The 8,999-nt window shown below is 42.5% G+C and overlaps 1 protein-coding gene across 1 annotated transcript in view; it reads right to left on the reverse strand.

Annotated features, from left to right (window-relative positions):
- LOC139567711 (netrin-1-like) overlaps positions 1 to 8,999 on the reverse strand; it is a 99,342-nt gene that overhangs the window by 52,735 nt on the left and 37,608 nt on the right. The gene's annotated exons all lie outside the window — the stretch shown is intronic.

Genomic DNA, 8,999 nt, shown 5'->3' on the forward strand with positions numbered 1-8,999 from the left:
ATATTGAATCTGGAAGTAAAAAATTTGACCGGGAAGCAAAAGTGTGGTAATTTTCAAACCCCATAGGGCTATCAACTCTAACCCTTGACTTTGGGTTACCGTGGCAACCCACCACTAGTTAATGACCCACAGGTAGTAAAATGTGTTAACTGATCCCTTTAAGCACAAATAATTGAGTTAGCCGGATCAAGCTAAGATGAGTCCTCATAATGACACTCACACCTACTGTAAAAGGGACCTTTAATTCCCCCAATAAGTTTTTTTAAAGTAATTTGAATTATAACGCCTAAGAAAAAATATTAGAAAGAAAAATACTGTGGTATTTATGCTGTTACTGTTTCTCGCACATCCTGAGAAACACCCCACATTGGACCACCAGAGAGAGTTGGATCTAAAGAGAGTGTGTTTGTGTGTGTGTTGCAAAATTGGCAGATGTTCGCTCTGAACGGTCCCCAGGCTCTTGGACTGACCCCATTGCTATCACTAACACACAGCCCTGCTTCCTTGTTTTCCTAATTAACGAGAAAGTTTGACCCTGGGAGTCATGCTCAAGTTGTGATAAGTTCCACTCGACAACTGTTGGTCTAGTTAAATATAGCGATGGATTTGTTCAGAAAATTCACTGCTAAGAACTTCGTTACTGAATACATTTATATAAGTCCAAACTTAATTGGAGCCATATAAAACGTTAATTAGAGCCTGACCACCCACTGAAAGACGTTTTCAAAAAATGTTAATTTCACTGTCTGTCAGTCTGTCCGCCCAACCACCCGTCCATCCGTTGTAACATTCAGGGGTCACAGACTGACCTGAGGCCTGTCATCGATATTCCACAAACACCAAGAATTCCGTCTCCCTGCCGCCGCAACCCTTCACTATCCCCCTAAACCAGACGGAATAGCAACACCCAGCACCAGAGTGTCAGAGCAGGGGTAGGGAGCAGGGGTAGGGAGCAGGGGTAGGGAGCAGGGGTAGGGAGCAGGGGTAGGGAGCAGGGGTAGGGAGCAGGGGTAGGGGTAGGGAGCAGGGGTAGGGAGCAGGGGTAGGGGGCAGGGGTAGGGGGTAGGGAACAGGGGTAGGGAGCAGGGGTAGGGGGCAGGGGTAGGGAACAGGGGTAGGGAGCAGGGGTAGGGAGCAGGGGTAGGGAGCAGGGGTAGGGGGCAGGGGTAGGGAGCAGGGGTAGGGAGCAGGGGTAGGGAGCAGGGGTAGGGGGCAGGGGTAGGGAGCAGGGGTAGGGGGCAGGGGTAGGGAGCAGGGGTAGGGAGCAGGGGTAGGGAGCAGGAGGCTCTTGCTATTCTGCCCCTTGGTTTAAAACAAACAGGTGGGGAAGCACCTGCACGCACAGTTTACTTTTAATCCTGCGGGCGCCCCTGAAAGTAATCAGATTAGACCCAGAAAGCCCCTGAAGACAAAATTTGAAAATATTGTGTGTCCCTACTTCGGCAATTGTTTTGGTTTTCGAGCGGTTTCGGCGGGCGAAGGGGAGAAGGGAGGTGTGTGTGTTTATGTTGTCCTTGTGTGGAGGGGTTGATGAATTCGGCTTGTTACATCAGCAGCAGAACGCCCCGGTATTACAGCACATGACAGACATTTCAAGAATGGAAGGCATGATGCAACACTGAGGACCAAATGTGTCTCAAAATGACATCGTATGACTTTTAACCAGAGCCCCTCTGGTCACAAAGAAGTGCACTATTAGGGTCAACAGTTCGATGCCCTCTACCCCGCTAACCTATAGACAGCATACTTAGGACTGGTCTATATCTGGAGACCTAAGGACACATTACATTAGACACGCACCAGCAGTAGTTGAGAGGGAGTTGTGCTCCATACAGTCGAAAGTAAGAGGATCACATAATTGACGTACAGCCAGGAGACCCCACCTCAGACTAAATTCACTCTAGAAATCTAATCCACTTGAATCCACTCTACAAGTGGGTATAAAAGTCTGATAGGATAAACGGACACATATGACCGCACGCTATGGTACACCTTCAGCCGTGCCAGACCAACACGCAGGCACGCAGGTGCGCACACACACTCTGATGTACATACACACACAGACGAGAAAGCGCACACACACACACACTACTGCTTTAGATTCCTTGCACAATTTAAAGCCTTACATAGGGGGTATAATGATATCGTCTGTGATTTTAAATCTTTCTTTTCATACTTCAGCCGTAATGCCTTGCATTATAGTTCAAGTGCACCAGTCGCAAACAATCATTTTGATTCACACATCCGCAACTGGCAGCAGTCTCTTAGGCTATTGGCCGACAGCCAGGTTCACTCAATGTTGACACTTTCCTTGGCTATGATTAAAGAAAACGTGGTGTTTATGACAGTTAGCTAGGCCTACTTTCCGCAGCTCTTGTAGCCAGGACAATATTGAATATATCAGGACTGAGGACCACACCGATGCTGTAGTATGTGTGTAATTCTCATGCCCTGGAATTCCACTCTCTCTTATAAAGAAATAATCGTTTCTCGCGAACAAAATTACTGTTTTTTGCTAAACAACCCAACAACATCTCACTGTCTCAAAGCCCATAATAACAGCAGGAACACTCAAACACACACACACACACAGACACACCACACACACACACACACAGACACACCACACACACACACACACACACACACACACACACACACACACACACACACACACACACACACACACACACACACACACACACACACACACACACAGACACACCACACACACACACACACAGACACACCACACACACACACACACACACACACAAATACACACACCACACACACACACACAAATACACACACAAATACACACACACACACACACACACACACACACACACACAGCATCAAGTGATCTGAGAGAGAGGGGAAATATTTACGCTAACGCTGTAGCTATGTCGTATGTATCATACTCGCTCAGATATCAACTAATAAATCTGACGCATTAAACTTCATGACAACAATTACATCAATTGCTTCATGTTACCACAGTGATTTATTCGTTGTGTGTTATTTTTCCTTTCACATTGGAACAATATTGTTTTTTTGCCTGGTTTATTTGTTGATTCAGACACTGCCATGGTAAAAGCTGGGCATTGGGTCATTCCAGAGCTGGGAATTCCCAAATAAATCAAATGTATTCAGAGAGTTTAATGGGTGACGTCATACTTATAGGCCTAACAATGCATGTTTTGAGACGTTCCCTTTGGATCAAATTATAGCATCAAGTCAATGTGATTAAACGGGCCTGACAACTACAGATGATGCATAATATACAGATGAAAGAGCACTTTGGTGAGGTTTAGTAGACATTTAATAACTGCCAATCAATTAACCCAAAAAAACAACAACATGTAATAGCTGACATTCTATGTTTACTTTCGATCAAATGAGGCTTTACTGAATCAGACTAAATGCTCTATTCAATCATATCCACTTTAGCCAACATCCGCATAACGGTTGTTTTGGCAGTGTTGGAGGTGGAAGTGCGTTAGAGCTGTCAAATCCACAAGCGACTCCTGGCATTATACCTAAAGCGGACATTGCCGTTGGCTGCACGGAGTCGCATTAGGAGAAATCCCATGCAGCCTTGTTTACAAGTTCGAACACTGGAATGTGAGATGTAATCTACACCTTGATTAGGCTGACAGAAATCCTCATTATTTCATTAACTGAATTTAAAGTTGATATTCATTCATTCGTATCGGTTTTGTGGCTTCCTGACAATGATCAAGAGCAGCTGCTCACCGATTTGACAGCTCCAATGTACAGTTGAAGTCAGAAGTTTGCATACACTAAGGTTGGAGTCATTAAAACTCGTTTTTCAACCACTCCACAAATTTCTTGTTAACAAACTATAGTTTTGGCAAGTCGGTTAGAACATCTACTTTGTGCATGACACAAGTAATTTTTCCAACCAGTGTTTACAGACAGATTATTTCACTTATAATTCACTGTATCACAATTCCAGTGGGTCAGAAGTTTACAAACACTAAGTTGATTGTGCCTTTAAACAGCTTGTAAAATTCCAGAAAATTATGTCATGGCTTTAGAAGCTGATAGGCTAATTGACATTATTTGAGTCAATTGGAGGTGTACCTGTGGATGTATTTCAAGGCCTACCTTCAAATGTAGTTCCTCTTTGCTTGACATCATGGGAAAATCAAAAGGAATCAGGCCAAAAATTGTAGCCCTCCACAAGTCTGGTTCATCCTTGGGAGCAATTTCCAAACGCCTGAAGGTACCACGTTAATCTGTACAAACAATAGTACGCAAGCATAAACACCGTGGGACCACGCAGCCGTCATACCGCTCAGGAATGAGATGCATTCTGTCTCCTAGAGATGAACGTACTTTGGTGCAAATCAATCAACAGCAAAGGACCTTGTGAAGATGCTGGAGGAAACAGGTACAAAAGTATCAATATCCACAGTAAAATGAGTCCTATATCGACATAACCTGAAAGGCCACTCAGCAAGGAAGAAGCCACTGCTCCAAAACCGCCATAAAAAAGCCAGACCATGGTTTGCAACTGCACATGGGGACAAAGATCGTACTTTTTGGAGAATTGTCCTCTGGTCTGATGAAACAAAATAGAACTGTTTGGCCATAATGACCATCATTATGTTTGAAGGGAAAAGGGGGAGGCTTGAAGTAGGGGGTGACAGCATCATGTTGTGGGGGTGCTTTGCTGCAGGAGGGACTGGTGCACGTCACAAAATAGATGGCATCATGAGGATGGAAAATGATGTGGATGTATTGAAGCAACATCTCAAGACATCAGTCAGGAAGTTAAAGCTTGGTCGCAAATGGGTCTTCCAAATGGACAATGACCCCAAGCATACATCCAAAGTTGCGGCAAAATGGCTTAAGGACAACAAAGTCAAGGTATTGGAGTGGCCGTCACAAAGCCCTGACCTCAATGCTATAGAAAATTTGTGGGCAGAACTGAAAAAGTGTGTGCGAGCAAGGAGGCCTACAAACCTGACTCAGTTACATCAGCTCTGTCAGGAGGAATGGGACAAAATTCACCCAACTTATTGTGGGAAGCTTGTGGAAGGCTCCCTGAAATGTTTGACCCAAGTTAAACAATTTAAAGGCAATGCTACCAAATACTAATTGAGTGTATGTACACTTCTGACCCACTGGGAATGTGATGAAAGAAATTAAAGCTGAAATAAATAATTCTCTCTACTATTATTCTGACATTTCACATTCTTATAATAAAGTGGTGATCCTAACTGACCTAAGACAGGGAATTTTTACTAGGATTAAATGTCAGGAATTGTGAAAAACCGAGTTCAAATGTATTTGGCTAAGGTGTATGTAAACTTCCGACTTCAACTGTAGTTAAAACTCTGACAGCTCCAAGACATCAGCTATGCATGTTCCAACTGGAAAAAGCATCTACTTTCTATTTCCCGATAGAAATAACAGCATTCTCCGTGCACTATAAGTTATAAATTGATACGAGCTAAGTAAATGAGTAATCAGTTTGTGGAAGGGGATTGTAAATAGACATTGCAATAGTTTTAGATGATTTTTTTGGGGGACATGTAGCCTATTTGAATCATTATGGAACTCTGACCACACGTAGCAGGATAAAGCTGGACCCTGGCGCACGGTTCACCACGACAGGACCATTGTCATTACAGTTCCATGATTAGAGAGGATTAGGGTAGATTTCTAGGACTATTGTTGAACCCTTATTGAAATCAAATTTCAACCTTCCTATATTTCACGGATTTAACTTGAATATGACAACTTTCAGGATTAATCAAACCACAGTATTTTTGATTCATCAATATATTTGCTGCCTAAAGGCTCTCCAAACCATTTTTTAAATGATTTATACATACTTTCCCAACCCTAAAATGTTTCTAAATAATCTACAAGATCAGAGTATTTTTTAATCTATCAGTTGCTGCTGAAACATATATTCATAATTGTTTTTGTTTTTATGCATTAAATGACCTGGTATGATGGCGCATTGATAAGTTACACAGTTTAAAGTCGTTATGTTTGCGTTTAAAGTAACTGCCCAGTGTTTGCAGGATTCAATGAAATATTACCTGTAATTAATTACAATATAAGTTAAATCGTTTTTCCTTCCCAAAAAATATAATTAGGTATGTTAAAAAGCATATTTTCTGTGTTGGAATGGTCTGGACGTACCCCAATGACAAAATGGTGTGGGCGTATATCGGTCATAAAAAAATGCTTGTAGACCGCTGATTGGCCAGCTCTACTTATCCTTCTGCTCATACTTTGTTTTCAAAATACCTCTCAAAATGTCCCTCAAGAGAGGCATAATAAGTAATGTCAAACTCTGTAGAATTGCAGGAAATGCGTTTTAAAATGTAAAAAATACATCTGACACCACAACTTTCCCCTTGGCGTAGGAAAGGCGTGCGTAGGAAAGATGTACCTGGGTAAGGCGTACATTTCCCAAGTCGGAATCGGGCCCTTAGTGAACAGCGTCAACATAAAATATAAATATGAAATCACAGGTCAAGTGTAAAACCGTGCCACCGGATTTAAAAGCTGTATACCCCTTACATACACTACTGGAGCAGTTAGGGAGGCACATTCCTTTTAAGTCGTTCATTCAATTAATGTCTCTCTCATTAAATAAAACTCCAGCTATTCTCCTATGCCTTCTTCCTTTTGTTCTCCTCTCCAGTCCAGACTGTTTCAATATCATCCGGCATGCGTCAAACATGTGTAATATTTTGCACAAAGCCAGCTGTTATTTTGGACGGGACGGGACGGGAACACAAGGACTTGGGTTGCAGCCACTGAGACGGGGATGATTCATTTTACAAGTTACCGGAATGTTCCACGATTGCTTTGATGGTTTGACGGAAATCTAAACTTTGTTAATTGGAAAAAGAAAAAAGGCCTGATTTGAAACTACAGTATCACCTTGGCGTGACATAAACAAATAAAAGATTAGAGAGAGAAAGCATACCAGGAAGAAACGTATTAAGATGACGGTTATTTGATCATCTTAACCAGAGTGGACAAGGCCCCACAATAACAAACTCTGATTTCAGATCAGTTTCCAGGTGGGGAATGGAATGGGAATGGAGACTAGCGATACGCTACTAATGAAACACACATTTAACATAGCGGCGGCTTTCGTTTGTCTGAATGCACGGCCGGAAGAGAAGGATTTATGTCATTCCCGTTCAGATAAACACCGGTATCTGTATCGATGTGTAAGAAAACGCTAAAGTAAAGTAAACGCTCCGTATTTCATTGAAGGCAACTGTCTGTATTGTCAAACAGGACCCTGTCGACTCCATGGTCACTCTCTCTACAGAGATTACAGAGATGCTCAGTCAACACAAACAAATGCGCTTTGCACAAGTTGTTCCATTCTTGCATGTGTGACACAATGTGAAATCATATCCCCACAATGTGAAATCATATCCCCGCAATGTGAAATCCTATCCACATAATGTGAAATCATATCCCCACAATGTGAAATCATATCCCCGCAATGTGAAATCCTATCCACATAATGTGAAATCATATCCCCGCAATGTGAAATCATATCCCCACAATGTGAAATCCTTTCCACATAATGTGAAATCACATCCCCCCCACAATGTGATTCCATATTTTCATGAAATGTAACAACCGTTACCATGAAACCATGTAGTAAAAATGAAATGAAACACTGGCCCTTAACGAAATGAAAGGACATTACGGAGACATTTAGAGCTATCTGATTGAAAAATGTGTACCTGTTGTTCCTTTAATTGGCAATCATCAGCACAAGATAGTCTTGGCAAGTTTGTAACAGTTTCCCCTTCAGACCTGTTTCAGGTCCATCCTCCAAGTGTATTCTAGAGTTGTAGATCTGTCTAGAGTTGTAGATCTGTCTAGAGTTGTAGATCTGTCTAGAGTTGTAGATCTTTCTAGAGTTGTATATCTTTCTAGAGTTGTAGATCTGTCTAGAGTTGTAGATCTGTCTAGAGTTGTAGATCTGTCTAGAGTTGTATATCTGTCTAGAGTTGTAGATCTGTCTAGAGTTGTAGATCTGTCTAGAGTTGTAGATCTGTCTAGAGTTGTATATCTGTCTAGAGTTGTAGATCTGTCTAGAGTTGTAGATCTGTCTAGAGTTGTAGATCTGTCTAGAGTTGTAGATCTGTCTAGAGTTGTAGATCTGTCTAGAGTTGTAGATCTGTCTAGAGTTGTATATCTGTCTAGAGTTGTAGATCTTTCTAGAGTTGTAGATCTTTCTAGAGTTGTAGATCTTTCTAGAGTTGTACATCTGTCTAGAGTTGTACATCTGTCTAGAGTTGTACATCTGTCTAGAGTTGTACATCTGTCTAGAGTTGTACATCTGTCTAGAGTTCTATATCTGTCTAGAGTTGTAGATCTGTCTGACTTCCATACTTTATATCAACCTCAAGGAAACTACTTAAGCCCACAAATTTAAACCTGAAGCATAAAAGGGGACGAGGAAGCAGAGGAGGAAAGGGAGAGGCATGGACCTGATTTCTGGAGGTGTGAGGCAGAGGAAGAGGGGGTCAGTTTGTGTATGTGGAGGGGTCACTCTGCCAGAGAGGCAGCGCAGGACCTCCCTGAAGCTTTCCTAGGATGGAAAGGACGGAGGGGGATGGGATGGAGGGAAAGGGGGGGAGGGGTCCTTACTGCCTGCTGAGATTCTATCAGGCTAATTTAATTCCTTTATCACTGCCAATTAGCAGTAGCACTTCTGCTCCCAGAGGGCTCTCACCCCTTCGCTCTCTCTCTCTCTCTCTCTCTCTCTCTCTCTCTCTCTCTCTCTCTCTCTCTCTCTCTCTCTCTCTCTCTCTCTCTCTCTCTCTCTCTCTCTCTCTCTCTCTCTCTCTCTCTCTCTCTCTCTCTCTCTCTCTCTCGCTCTCTCACTCTCTCTCTCTCTACCCCTTCTCAATCTCTAATGACCAACTCTGGATCTCAGAGTTCTGTCACAGGAATGGCATGTTTCACATGCA

The sequence above is a fragment of the Salvelinus alpinus genome, chromosome 2, assembly GCF_045679555.1.
Source record: "Salvelinus alpinus chromosome 2, SLU_Salpinus.1, whole genome shotgun sequence".
In the NCBI taxonomy this organism is placed as follows: Eukaryota; Metazoa; Chordata; class Actinopteri; order Salmoniformes; family Salmonidae; genus Salvelinus; species Salvelinus alpinus.